At 46.6% G+C, this 14,706-nt stretch overlaps 2 long non-coding RNA genes across 2 annotated transcripts in view; one reads left to right on the top strand and one right to left on the bottom strand.

Moving 5' to 3' along the window:
- The window catches only part of LOC122424424, a 277,726-nt gene that overhangs the window by 144,030 nt on the left and 118,990 nt on the right, over positions 1–14,706 (bottom strand). The window lies entirely within an intron of this gene.
- Positions 2,982–8,920, top strand: LOC122424426. The gene is made up of 3 exons (XR_006264412.1): positions 2,982–3,118; positions 8,153–8,209; positions 8,332–8,920. It is a non-coding gene; the product is annotated as an uncharacterized LOC122424426 (long non-coding RNA).

Here is a 14,706-nt window from a genome sequence, read left to right as displayed (position 1 = left end):
ATCTGCACACACCACAAACACCCAGAAAATCACAGCCTCTGAACATCTTATCTTTATACCTTGCGACACACATCACGCATGGCGCTCCCAGCACCATCACCATCTCACTGGGCGTGGAGAGGTGGGGAAAGGACCTTATGGGTTTGGGAAGATAGCTTCCCCAACTCCCTGTGTGGCTCATTTTTTTCTGTCCCTCACTGTGGCACCTGGCAGCCCAGGATTTGTGAAAAGATGGCTCACGTGGGCTACTCCTTCACACAACTCTTTTTATCACATGTTGTCCCCAAATACCACGGCTGCCACTTAGGAAGTAAACCTTAACTCAGTCTTTGGCACCCTCACCCCTTTCAATAGCACTGATGGCTAAAGTGACTGGCGTATGGTGTGGTTTTACTTCCCCAATTCTCGTGGCATTGTATAGGCAAAACGTGTGCTATCAGGGGGTTTGCTTATGCCATAGCCAAGCATCTGTGCTTAGTCGCTCAGTTGTGTCCGACTCTTTGCCACCTGATGGACTGTAGCCTGCCAGGTTCCTCTGTCCATGGTGATTCTCCAGGCGAGAGTACTGGAGTAGGTTGCCATACCCTCCTCCATGGGTTCTTCCCAACCCAGGGATTGAACCCAGGTCTCCCATGTTGTGGGCAGATTCTTTGCTGACTGAGCTACCAGCGAAGTCCTATTTATTAATAAATGCAGGTCTCCTTGGCCTTAGGAAGACTTAAAATAATACTAACAGCAGGCGGCACTATTGGTAAAGAACCCACCTACCAATGCAGGAGATGTAAGAGACGCTGGCTCGATCCCTGGGTTGGAAAGACCCCCCAGAGAGAGGAAGGAACCCACTCCAGGGTTCTTGCCTGGAGAATCCCATGGACAGCAGAGCCTGGTGGGCTGCAGGCCATGGGATTGCAGAGTTGGACATGACTGAAACAACTTAGCACACTAACTGCACTACTAATAGTAATCACTGAGCTGGGCGCCCGCAAAGCACGTCCTGGACAATCAGACTCAGCCTTCACTCTGTGTCTCTTTGAAGGAGCAAGACAATGACCTGCACTCTGCAGATGAAGTTGCTGAATACTAGGAGGTGAAGTTGATGAGCCAAGGTCACTTAGTTTGGAAGGGATAATGCTGAGATTGCAATCCCGGTATCTTGGCCTCTGGATTTTGAGCTATAATTCACCACTCTGGGTCCTGGGCTTGTTAATGGTGAGACACGTGCTTTGACACAGTCCTCACTCCCCACCACGAGCTCCCCCTGGATCTGAGTCAGTAGAGGCAATGAGAGAGAAGAAATTAAGAAATAAATCATCAAAGGCATCAAGCTCAGCATGGCTCTCTCTCGGAACCTCCTAAAGTAAGATGGCACAGAGCCTGCCTGGCTGACCATGAGCCATGCCTCCAATCATTCAATTGATCAAACACATCTTCCGCCTATGCCTAGTGGGTATTCTGCGTTATTACACAAGGTGGATTTCAAACGGAACACACAGGGACCCATTCCTCCCCTCCTGCATAAGTCCTTTCCCTCTCCAACAGTGTTTTAAAAAATGAAATGGGGCAAAAATACCAGTAACCTAGCAGCCCTGCCCACAACTGGTCCGTTTCTCTTTGGCCTGAAGTATCTCTCTCTCAAAAGCCAGTGGACAAAGAGCAAAGAAGACCATGATTTTTAAATAATCTCACCTTTTTTTTTTTTAGTTTTGCAACCTTCACAACAAGGCCACTCACACAGCCCAGTTGGAGAATCCTTGCCTCCATCCCACCAGTGAAGGTGAAAAAGTGGCTTCCTTCTCTTAGAACCAGGCCCAGACACCTTCTGACGGCTGATAGGCCCCTTGATAACCTGGTCTGTGCATAGCTGTCACCGCTGGCCCTTCCCAGTAACTATCTCTCTGCTGGACTTCTCTCAGCTCCATCCACATACTATATCCTTCCCAACCTCTGAGCCTCTGGCTGCATCATCTCCCCATGACCACATGAAGACTACATCCACCCCCTTACTCCTTGACTATGTAAAGGGAAGTCATCCTTTAGGGCTGACACACAGCATACTTCCTACAGGAAACCTGGGTTGGCTGCCACCTTCTCAAAAACCCTTGCATGGAGTAAACATATTTCCATCCTATCTTCCCAATTCCTCAGTACGTTTTTACTAAAATTATAGGGGCTGACCACAGTTTGACTATTTGACCCTTTTATGCTGTTCCCTGACCTTTTTATTCTTAAAAGTGTATCTATAAAAATTTGTTTGTGAAAAGAATCTCTACTTGAGAGGAAGTCCATGACACCACTGATGAGTTGACTGTAAGAAAAAATTAGAACATGTGTAGAAGGAAGGGGTTCAGCTGTGGGGGGCGGGGGTCAGCCAGCTTCAGCATCAGAGACAGACATTTCGGTGCCCAGTCTTATCTCTGACACTTCTCTCCTGGGCATGGAGTGTTTCTCTCCCTATACCAGCGACAGCAAAAACGCCTGAGCTGGGGATCACTAGGTTTGTATTTTCCAAGGCTGAGTTTTCCTCCCCATTCCTGCTGATGGAAACTTGTGCTTTCCTCCTGGGTTTTCTCTCTGCTCCTCCACCAACTCTGCCCAGAGCCCACAACCCCCACAGCCCCCCTCGTGGCCGCCTTTCCCACTGTCATCTGAATGCATCGCTTTTGGCCAAAGCAAGGCTCTTTCTGGCAGTCCTCAGATTTCCATCACTCCGAAGCTCGCCTCGCGTGTGTTACAGACTCACAGAGTCACCAAACACAGCCCTGTCCCCTGCCCCAACCTGTCACAAGTCCAGGCCACTGATGAAGTGAGGGACCACCCCAGAACCCACTTCCGAGCTCTTGCCGCCGTCCCTGTCCCCTCAAGAAGGATGACGCAAAGGGGGCACTGTGCCAGTCTTTGTCTGAGGAGGGCCCTCCCACCACACTGCTGCTGTTGCCATTAAGGACCGGCTGAGAAATGTTTATATTAATTCAAATGCTTGTTGGGGGCGGGAGTGCAAAACCAAACACCGCCCGCTGTGGACAAGTTGCAGGTGTGCTGCGGGGAGAGGATTAGCGCCACTGTGTACAGCCTTGTTTCTGTGGTGACCACACGAGCTGCTCTCCTTGGACACGCTGAGGTAGGCTTGGATTTGCTGTGCTGGGTCTGGCAGCGTGTGAGCCTCTTCCGGAAAGCCTGGTGTCCGTCCTCCTGTCTGTTTTGGCCTCTGTTTCCCGCTCTGGCTCTCTACTCTTCCCTCCCACCCCGTTTCTCTGTGTTTCTCTCTCTGTCTCTCACACTTTTTTAAGGACAGTTTCAGCCTCTTAGGGCAGATGTAAAGCACCCTATACAATGAAGAATGTGTATCTACAAAGATACAGCACTCTGCATTGCACCAGAGAATTGAGTGAGTCCGAGTGGACAGGTATTTGAGCTCGTTTATGGGCTGAGGCATTCCGGCAGAGTCACTTGGGGAGCGCTCAAGATTCTCCTCGGCTGGCGCATGACAGCTGCAGTGTGGTCACCCAGGGGCCAGGGCCACCCCTGGGCAAACCTGCTTGCTCCTGACCTGGGCTGATCCACCAGACATCCCTGCCAAGCCTTGGTCTCTGCCAGGTGACCGTGCTCACGCTCATCCGCACGCTGAGCATCGGTCTGGTTTATAAGGCAGCGCTCCTCGTGTTCACTCAGCCTCGGTGGAGCTGTCTGGGGCACGATGCACTCTGTGCCAGGAGAGCTGGGAACGTGAGTGAGTGTGCCTGGGTGTGCGTGGGTCCATGCATTAGCATGCAGCTGAAGTGCTCTGGCCCGAACAGCTCCACATTGTGTCCGATCTCACCCTAGCCAGGTATAAATATCTGTCCCTGGCCCAACGGTCTCTCTTCTAAACTGGGACATGCCCTCCAAACTTGGTGAGACAGGAAAGAGCCCCAGTGTTCCCAGGGCAGGGTGTGGGTCTGAGGGTCCGGCTTCCTCCTGCCTCCACAAAGGGACCTGCCCTGCCACTCTCAGCCCTCCAACCTCTTGTGGGGGTCGCGAGGCCTTCGAAGAGTCTGTCCCCATGTCCCACAGTGTCCATGCGCAGGAACCTAACACTTCTGGCTTCTGGGGGCTGGGTGATGGGGGACCCTCCCCACAATGGGCCACTATGCTCTCCAAAGCCCCCAGGAAGGCAAGTGAGGGCTGGGCACAGGCAGCCCCTCTGTAGGAAGATGAAAGCCCCTCCCTCGTCACCCCGACCACCTCCTGCTTTCACACCATGGAGGCTGGGCTCTTTGATGAAGTCAGTGGCACAAAGGACCCTGTACAAGGCTCACAGAGGTGGAGTGAGGGCTGAGACCCCGCTAGCACGGGAGCCTGGGAAGAGGAAGATGTTGGAAACTGGGAAGGCCCTTCTGGGAGCTTGCTTTCTCAGAAAAATTCCTCAGGAGCACAGAAAACATTTGGGCCTTTCTTTCTGTGAAAAAAGGTGTTGCTTCACCCTTATATGATGGATTTTGCCCTCAGCCCTTGTAGGGTTACAAGAGGATCGGGGCAACCTTCAGGGCTGGCCCCCTGCGGCCCCGGCTCCATCACCATCCCCCTGTCTCCTGCTCCCCAAGGCTAAACCCTGTTGAGTTTAGGACCTTAGTTCTGAGAAATCTGTGTCTTCTGCTTTCATCTGGACACACTTACATTCCTTCCTCCCTCCTGAGTCTAGTGTGCAGTGTCCAGCCTCCAGGGAAAGTGGGAGAGACAGCCTTTGTATACTTCAGTCCCTTCCAGATACACACCATTAGCACTGTTGTGTGCACGGGATCCTTTCAGCATCTCCAAAGTCAGGTCTCAGGTCTCATCTTTTCTGGAAGTGCTTTTTTTTTTTTTTTAATTTAATAATGCTGCTGAGGTAGGTGCCTCCTATACCAACTTTCTGAAAGGTATTTTTTTTTTTTAATCACAAATGGGTGTTGAATTTTATGAAAGACTTTTTTGAAACATATAAACAACTCATACAGCTCAATATCAAATCAAACAAACCAATCAACAAATGACTAGATGATCTAAGGAGACAGTTCTCCAAAGAAGACATACCAATGGCCAGCAGCCACAGGAAAAGATGCTCAGCATTGGTAATTATTTTTTTCCAGGCAAGAATACCAGAGTGGGTTGCCATTTCTTTCTCCAGGGCGTCTTGCTGACCCAGGGATCGAACCTGGGTCTCCCGCATGGCAGGCAGACTCTTCACTGTCTGAGCCACAAGGGAAGCTCTCTGGTAATTATTAGAGAATTGCAAATCAAAACTACAATGAGGTATCACACACACCAGTCTGAATGGCTATAATTAACAAGTCTACAAACAATAAATGCTGAAGAGGGTGTGGGGAAAAAGTAACCCTCCTACATTACTGCGTGTGTGCATGCTTAGGCACTCAGTCATGTTCAACTCTCCTCTGTCCATCGAATTTTCCAGGCAAGAATACTGGAGTGGGTTGTCATTTCCTTCTCCAGGGGATCATCCCAACCTAGGGACAGAATCTATGTCTCCTGCATTGGCAGGCAGATTCTTTACCACTGAGCCTCCTGGGAAGCCCCCAACCCTGTTAGTGGGAATGTAAATTGGTAACAGCCACTATGGAGAACAGTATGGAGATTACTTTAAAAACGAAAAATGATTACTTTAAAACCAACAATCCCAATCCTGGGCATATATCTGGAGAAAAACATAATTTTAAAAGGAATATGCACCCCAGTGTTCATGGCAGCACTATTTACAATAGCCAAAACATTGAAACGACCTAAAGGTCCACTGACAGATGACTAAAGAAGATGTGTTACATATATACAATGGAATACTATTCAGCCATGAAAAGAATGAAACAACGCCTTTTGCAGCAACATGCATGGACCTAGAGATTATCATAGTAAGTGAAGTAAGCCAGAGGAAGACAACCATAATATGATATTGCATATACTTGGAATCTAAAAAAAAAGTTACAAATAAAACATTTAAAAAACAGAAATAGAGTCACAGACATAGAAAACAAATGAATGGTTACCAAAGAGGAGAGGGATAAATCAGGAGCTTGGGGATTAACACATACACACTACTATATATAAAATAGATAACCAACAAGGACCTACTGTATAGCACAGGGAACTACATTATCTTGTAATAACCTATAATGGAAGAGAACGTAAACAAAGAAGAAATATGTATATTTATATATGTGTGTGTAACTGAGTCACTTTGCTATACACCTGAAGCTAACACATTATACATTAACTATACTTCAATAAAATTTTTTTAAAGTAAAATGCTCCACTGAAAGGAAGGAAAAATAATGATACTGCTGGACTCTTGGCTGCTTAGGAGCTCGCTAACCTCCCTCTGTTCCAACCAATACAAAGTAACCCAGTGTGCATTTACACACCAGCCACGGAGCACTTGAAATGCAGATCTCCAGGCTTCACTCAGGGATTTCGATTCTGTAGGTCTGGCAGGGTCTGGGAATCTCGAATCCCTCGGATCCTGCAGGGATTCCTGTGTAAATGGTCACCAGATCCCTTGGGTCGTGAAAAGCATGACATCATGAAAGTCACAATACCTCCCTTCAAGGACTGCCATGAGCACTAAATGATGTAATGCGCATTAAACCCTTCGCATGGTAACTAGCACTTAGTACCTAGTAAATGCTAAAGTCAAGTCAGAGGCTGCGTCAGTAACATTACTCTATCGATGAGGAGATACTTCGATTATTTCCTCTCAGCCCTAGATCACCCTAACTTGAAAACACACTCCCTCTCAGTCACAGCATTCCTTTATTTCCTTCTGTTTCTTTAGGCTCCGTTAGTATTGCTCACCTCCTAAAACAGCCGTGCTGCCAGTTATTTTTGCGTGGGCTCCCTGCTTCATCTCTAAAAGGTTTGTCACAGCTTATCTCCATTGAGCCCTTTCTAGAACATTGGCTGGCTGGGGGCATGGACTTGTGTAACACACACAGAAACTGTGAGCGGCCCAGCCTCGCAGTCTTCCTCACCTGAGGCCCAGGACTATGCCTTTGACTCAAGCCAAAGACTGATTCTGACGCTTCCCAGGTATCTACTGCTTGCTCTAATCCCCACTGCCTGCAGCGGATGACTGTGTCCACAGTTATCTAAATTAGGATACAGGTGGGAATAGCTCGAGACTTGACGACATCCCCCAATTCCAAAGCTGAGTATATGACAGCACCTCCTGCCTCTATCTGTCTGTCGGCTTCTGGAGGAAGCGGTTGGTTTCTCCATCAAAGCAAGGGGCCTGATAGTGGCTGTGGGGGGGTCCCGCAGTTCCAACCTGGAGCTCTCCCATCCTTCTCAGCTTCCACAAGTGGGTGTCCAGTTGAAAAGGACCTTCACATCCACATTCCCTCCCTTATTTAGTTCCTCTGCCCTTTGTTACTGGCGCCTGTGTTGTTTCTTTCACTGAAATGCCAACATAAGTCCCAAGGTTTAGCCTTTCCAGTAGATTGCCGTTTGTCCATTTAGACAGACCCACTTTAGGGGTTTTTCTCAGAACGCAGACTAACTCTCAAGGACTCTGTATTGAATTTGGAGACCAGAGATTCCAAAGAGTAGGGTTGATTTGCCTTGCTTTGCTCCCTGTTGGTTATTAGCAAACCCACACTTTCCACCCACCTACTGCTGCCCTTCACACTCCATTTCATTGTCTTACGGTGAAGTGAAAGTTGCTCAGTGGTGTCCAACTCTCTGAGATCCCATGGACTGTATAGTCCATGCGATTCTCCAGGCCAGAATACTGGAGTGGGTTGCCATTCCCTTCTCCAGGGAATCTTCCCAACCCAGGGATGGAACCCAGGTCTCCCACATTGCAGGCGGATTCTTTACCATCTGAGCCGCCAGGGAAGCCCCTATATTAAATGATCATGCTCTTCTATTTGTATGCTTGTTTATTGCCTCTCTTCCCTCACAAAGCTGTGTGCTCCATGAGAACTTCTGCCCTTTTTTTTGTTTTTTTTTGCTGCTGTTTTACCACACAGAACTAGACGGGACACACACACACATGCACTTATTCATTCGTTTACTTATTAATTTTGAATAAATAAATTGATGAAGCAAGAAGGCAGGATTATACATCTATGAATTCCCTGGCCAAATGCCTTACCTACACTGATATCCTACTATTCCTTTCCTACAGGGATTTTATGCAAACAACCTCCCAGAATGAGCTGTGAGGACACCCGAGTCTTCCCAGGTAGATACACCCCCGTCCCCTTGAGACAGAGAACCGTCTGTTAGGGGTGAAGCTGGTGTGATTGGAGGAACACCAGGAAATGTAGCTGATCCTCAGAATAACTTCTCAACCTTTCTGAAAAGGGGAAATCCTTTTGACTCAGACGGAGAGAAAACCTCATCAGGAAGAAACGACTTGAATTTCCACCAGCTAACAGGAGATGGAGGGTGGCTTTGAGATGGAACATCTTGACCAGCCGGATTTTCAGAGCTCATGGACAAGGCGAGGGCAGCGTGCTACCAGGCAGAGGCTGGAAAAGCGCCCGGTGTGAGAGGTCTCCCCACACGTCACATGCCGCTTGTGTGACAGAACCGTCCCTCTCATGAGCCTGCTGACTGAACTCTGAATTTACATTCCAGGCAAGCAAGAGGCCCAGGGTCAGACCCTGGCTTGGCTCCAGCCAGCAGCCGGTTTGGGAAACTGGGTGCAGGGGGATCTCAGACCCTGGCCTGGGGACCCCCAGGGGTGGCACTGGGATGCACTCTGGGTGGGTGAGGGCTACGAACCACTTCCCCACACCGGGGTCAGTGCGGAGGCCTGGGCTCCATTCTAAGGGATGGTGCCCTGGGGTGGGGGGACAGGAAGGAGGCTTCCCCCAGGCCTGCGATGGGGGGCTCAGTTTATGGGGCGCCTGTGGCTTCGCTTGTGGGTGGAGAGGGAGCCGTTAAGAGCACTGAGCTGATGTGGACAAATAAAGATTTCTTTCTGAGGCTCCTTGTGTGTTCTTCATCCCCAGCAAGACCACCACCCCTGGGTGAGGCTCTGCTTTGCCCCACAGCGGCTATTGCGGGGCTCTGAGCACAGAAAGTGCTTGGTGTGGAGCTGGGCATCCCACGGGCTCCATGCTCACCTGTGACCCCTTCCCAGGTGCAGAGATGAACGGCCTGAACACAGGGAGCTAAGCAGAGAGGTTGTGGAAACCCCAGGGTGGTGTCGGGTGTGCAAAGGGAGCCGTGTTTGCTGGCGCGCACAGCCCAAGACCCATGTTTTACAAGATCGCGCTGGGCTGAGAGGGGCCTCCGTGTTTTCCTACTTTGCCTCTCCCACACTCGCTGCGGCCGGGTGGGCAGCTTCCACTTTAAAGTCAGAAAACATTCCAGCCCGTGCCCGTTTGTGTGACTCCTGATACGCCCCATAAACTATTCACAAAACAAAACGATTCCTGCCCAAGGTGCTTCCCCATCTTCCTCCTCCTCGAGGTTTAATACCCACCCACCCGTCCCCCCAACTCCTTGCAGCCGCTCTACCTTCCCAATTAATCAGTGAGGCCAGGCAGCTAATGTGGACACAGCTCCACACGCCTTCACATCAACCCCCCGGCCTCCTCTCCACCTCAGTCCTCTCGCCTCCTCCCATGTGACTTCTATCCTTCTGTACGAGCTCTGGATCCTCCCCTGCCCCTGTTCTTCAATAGCAAGGGCATGTGAGAGGCTTTTTAGCATGACTGCCCTTCACTCTGCCCCTGTGTCCCAGACATATAGGGCTTGGGAAGGTTTGGGAAGGCAGCCGGCTGCGTGTCCCAGGCTCCCCCTCTGCCCACGGAGACAGATGGTGACTTTTAGAGAAAGGTCACTGGTAATGACTCCTGCAACTGACACATTCTCCCTTTAACCAGCTCTAACTTGGTGATAGGAGACTTTGCAGCAGGACCTGGGCTCAAAGCCTGGCTTGGCTACATCCTTGTTGGATGGCCTCCCTCAACCTTAGCTTCCCATCCACGTCCCCCACCTTCCATCCCCTCATCCAACCACCCGATAATTAATGAACACCTATGATGGGCCAGGCCTTGTTTTAGACACTGAGGACTTGCAGGGGATCAGCTGATGAGTTTCTGTCCTCATGGAACTAACAGCCTAATGAACGAGGAATACTAAGAGAACCTACCTCACAGATAGTAAGCATAAAGTATCGTTAGGCTGAGCCATGTGAAACTGCGTTTTGGTCAAAGCTGTTTGGGTAGTAACCATTTTCCATGAATGAAGTCAACAGTGAAGTATCTAGCACATAGTGGGTCCTCAATGAAGGGGCAGGAAATGAACATCTCATGCACATGGGGGTTAAGTATTCCTCAGTGAGAACAAAACCATCTTCCCAATGTCTAGCTCATTCGATGAAAAATGCAGTTGACATCAGTTATTATTTACAGCTCATGTTTTTTTATTAAGTGTTATGAGCCCATGAAGTCTTGAGAAGCAGCTGACAGGAAGTAGCTTGTTGAGTTTTGCCATGTTTTAATGCTCCCGTCTGCCAGACCATATGACCAATATTTCAAAATATGCTGATCCTTTTCTTGAGTAAATCAGCAGAGCTTAAAACAGACTTTGCATTATTCAAAGCATCCGCAGGGGACGAGCGGGGGAGGAGGAAGACCCTGTGTTAAACATTTATGTCTCACCACTGAATCACAAACGTCACCCATCTTTACTAAAACCTCTCCAAATGGCCGAAATAAATTTCATACAATCAGTCTATTTTTCCACCTCCAGAAAATATACAAAAGCAGGTGTCTAGACTTCCTGGTGTGTAGAAAAATCTTGGTTTTCAATGTTTACTTGTTTTCAGGTGCAGTTAGGATTATTAAGAAAACACTGACAAACTTCCCAGGGATTCGTGCTGCTGTGGTATTTGGCTTTCCAGGACTTTAAGACAACCACCAACTGTTACTTCTATGACTCAGTGATTAAGAGCACGGGGCCTACAAGCTCTCCAGCCAGAGGACGTGCCTTGGACTCCCAACTCTCACATTTTCTTCTTTGACAAACTTCTAAGCATCATTTTTTTCATTTGTAAACTGAACATAATGAAGTACCACTGTTGGACTGGCTTTGAAGAACAAGTGGGTAGGTGCTTGTAAAGTATTTATTAAAGCAATGGGCATATATTAAGCAACCAACTACTGATATCATTAATAATGGTACTAGGACCAGTGATAGGAACCCTGTTATTATTTGGGGTGGGCATTTTTTAGCATCCACCTCTCTCATCAAGACTCAAAAGCTATGTAATAGATACAGAATGTTTGCAGTACTCTGGATGGTTCCACTGCGTCCACTTCCCAATCAGTACTCTTCCTAGTAACCACTCTTCTAGTTTTTATCACCATTGATCAATTTTGCTTGAATGTGAATTTCTTACAAATAGAGTAATAAAATATGTACTCTCATATCTGGTTCTTGTTCACCATAAACTATGTTGTATAATTGTAATTTGTTCTCTTTTATTGCTGTGTAATATTATTTGTATGAACGTATGTAAACTCTGGGAGTTGGTGATGGACAGGAAGGCCTGGCGTGCTGCGATTCATGGGGTCGCAAAGAGTCGGACACGACTGAGCGACTGAACTGACAGACTGACTGATGACAAAATTTGTCTATTCCCCTGCTGGGTGCCACTTAAACTGTTTACAGTTTGGGGCATTTATAAATAGAGTAGCTGTGAATACTCTCATACATGTTTTTGGTGGACATATATTTTTATTTCTCTTGGATTATAACCTAGGAATAGAATTGTTGAGTCATAAGTTAGACTTAGGAGAAATCTCGAAATCTTTTTTTTCTAAAATAGTCCATGAACTTATGCTTTCATCAATACTCTGTGGGTTTTACTTGTTTTGTATCATTATCAACACTTATTACTGTCAGGCTTTTATTTTTTAGCCATTTCAGTAGGCTGATGGTATCTCACAGGAGGTTTATTTTGCATTTTCCTGAACAGAAATGATGTTGGGATTCTTTTCATATGCATTACTGGCCATCTGGATGTCATTTCCTGTGAAGTCCCTGTCCAATTCTTGCCTATTTTTTCTTACTCTGCTTTCTGGCATTTTCTTACTGATTTGAGGAGTTATTCTACATGCTGAATGTAAGTCCTCTATGAGATTTCTATATTTTGTATATATTTCCCAATTTTTTTCACTGTCTTGGTGATATCTTTTGATGAACAAACATTCCTATTTTCAGTGAAATCCAGTGTATCAATGTTTTTATTTTACAGTTAGTGCTTTCTGTGACCATTTAAGAAATCTTTGCCTATTCTAACAATGTAATCTTTCATAACTTTCTGTCTTGCTACCCTCCAGAGGGATCATAACTAGAACAAATTACACATTTTTCACACTCTACAGATTCTATCACAGGTCCAGACCCTTTGAAGGACTCCATGGCCAATGATCAGAAAGAATTACATTTAGAGAAGATGATAGAGAGAGGCATGTCCATAGGCAGAATGAAATAGAGTGTATTAGCCCAGACTCTGTCAGCTGTATGTAATGGGACTTGCATACAACTTTTTAAAGAAACAGGGTATTAGTTTAGGTGGCTATACAGTGTTAGGGGCAGGAATGGAGCTAGCTGGCCTCAGAGACTATTGGAGTCAAGGATTTAGATGACCTAGAACTGTCTGATCTTTTTTTCTTTCACTCTGCATGTTAACTCTCTCCTTCTGGCAATTTAGAGGAAGGAGGGATGGAAAGATAGGGTGCTTATTTCCCTGTGTTAACATCCTCACAGCTCAATGAACAGGAAGAAAATTCTGGGAATATCTCTAGCCTGATTTGGGTCATGAGACCGCTGAAAAAACCAATCACTGCAGTTGGAACGCTGGCATAACATGACTTGCTCAGCCTGGTCGTGACCTCACCTCTGTGGCCAAGGAGGTAGGCTCTGTTTCCAGAGGAAGAGGCACTGGGCAGACTGAAGCAATGCCATGGGTGGAGCTTTCAATAAAGAGAAGCCTAGTCTAGCCACTGAAATGCTGAGCTATCCCATTCTTCTTTTAATGGGCCAGTGACTTAAATTCCTGAACAGAGTTTTAGATTTCCCTTGGATGACCAGTTCATCCCTCCATCTTGTCCACCCATCCATCCAGCTAGATCCTCAGTGATTCCTTATATTATTTGTAGCTTAATACATAAGCACATACAAAGAAATAATTATCAAATAAAAGCAAAAATAGGTAATCAGGTCCAGGAACAATCTGAAGAGACAAATGATGATGGTTAAGTATATAGGAGACTCAATTCGTCAAGGACAAGAAAGGTATCTTTTCGTCTTAATTCCTGGGCAGAGCCTGGTGCCCTGTGAGAATTTATCTCTAAGTAAAAAACTTAAAATAACTAGAATCTGTCAAAAGCCGCCTCTATCCTAGGTATTTCGTATACATCATTTTTCATAATATTTCCAGTATTCTCTTCAGGGAAATTTTCAAATGTTTGGAAATGTTGAAAAGATAGTATAGTGATCAACATATTCACTGCCTATGATAACTAACTGGTATGAGTGGTCATGTTTGACTTTATGTTATACAGGTCATTTTTAACCAATGCAATAATTTGTTTTGTTGCAGAGACTATTACTCCCATTTTATATATGGGGAAATAAGAGACTCAGCCAAAAAAAAAAAAAGGTCAGACTGCTCTAAGTTGCATCAGAGGGACTTGAATTGAGGTTTCTTCAACTCCTAACATGTACATTCTCCATATGCAATATTGCCTTTCATTGAATGAGCAAACATAGATTCCACCCGTGGCCAGTGATCCTTTTGCCACATGTGCCACCTGGCTCCAAGCTTGACTTCCTTTTCCCTCTAATACTCTACACTCATCTTCTCAGAAGAGAAATATGAGTCCTGGAATATTCTGGAGTTTAGAAAAGGCCACGGAATATAAATTGATGCAGCCACTCTAGAAAACAGAATGGAAGCTCCTCACAAAACTAAAAATAGAGTTTCCACATGATCCAGCAAGTCCACTCTTGGGCATACACTCAGACAAAACTATAATTCAAAAAGATACACACACCCCTCCATTCACAGCAGCACTACTCACAATAGTCAAGACATGTAAACAACCTAAATGTCTATCAACAGATGAATGGATAAAGAAGATGTGGCATATATATCCAACGGAATATGACCCAGCCATAAAAAAAAGAATGAAATCATGCCATTTGCAGCAACATGAATGGACCTAGATATTATTATACTAAGTGAAGTAAGTCAGAAAAACCATACCATACCATACTCTGTGGTATCACTTACAGTGAAAGAAAGTGAAAGTCGCTCAGTCATGCCCGACTCTTTGCGACCCCATGGACTAAACAGTCCATGGAATTCTCCAGGCCAGAGTGGGTAGCCATTCCCTTCTCCAGGGGATCTTCCCAACCCAGGGACCGAATCCAGGTCTCCCGCATTGCAGGCAGATTCTTTACCAACTGAGCCACCAGGGAAGTCTAAGATTACTGGACTGGGTAGCCTATCCCTTCTCCAGGGGAACTTCCTAACCCAGGAATTGAACCAGGGTCTCCTGCATTGCAGGCAGATTCTTTACCAGCTGAGCTACCAGGGGAGTCCTATCACTTACATGTAGAATCTAAAATATGACAGAAATGAACATATCTATGAAATAGCCTCATAGATACAAAGAATAGACTTGTAGTTGCCAGGGGGTTGGGGAGGGGTGG

This window comes from Cervus canadensis, chromosome 22 (assembly GCF_019320065.1).
Source record: "Cervus canadensis isolate Bull #8, Minnesota chromosome 22, ASM1932006v1, whole genome shotgun sequence".
NCBI classification, from domain to species: Eukaryota; Metazoa; Chordata; class Mammalia; order Artiodactyla; family Cervidae; genus Cervus; species Cervus canadensis.
This window is presented reverse-complemented; position numbering and strand designations above follow the sequence as displayed.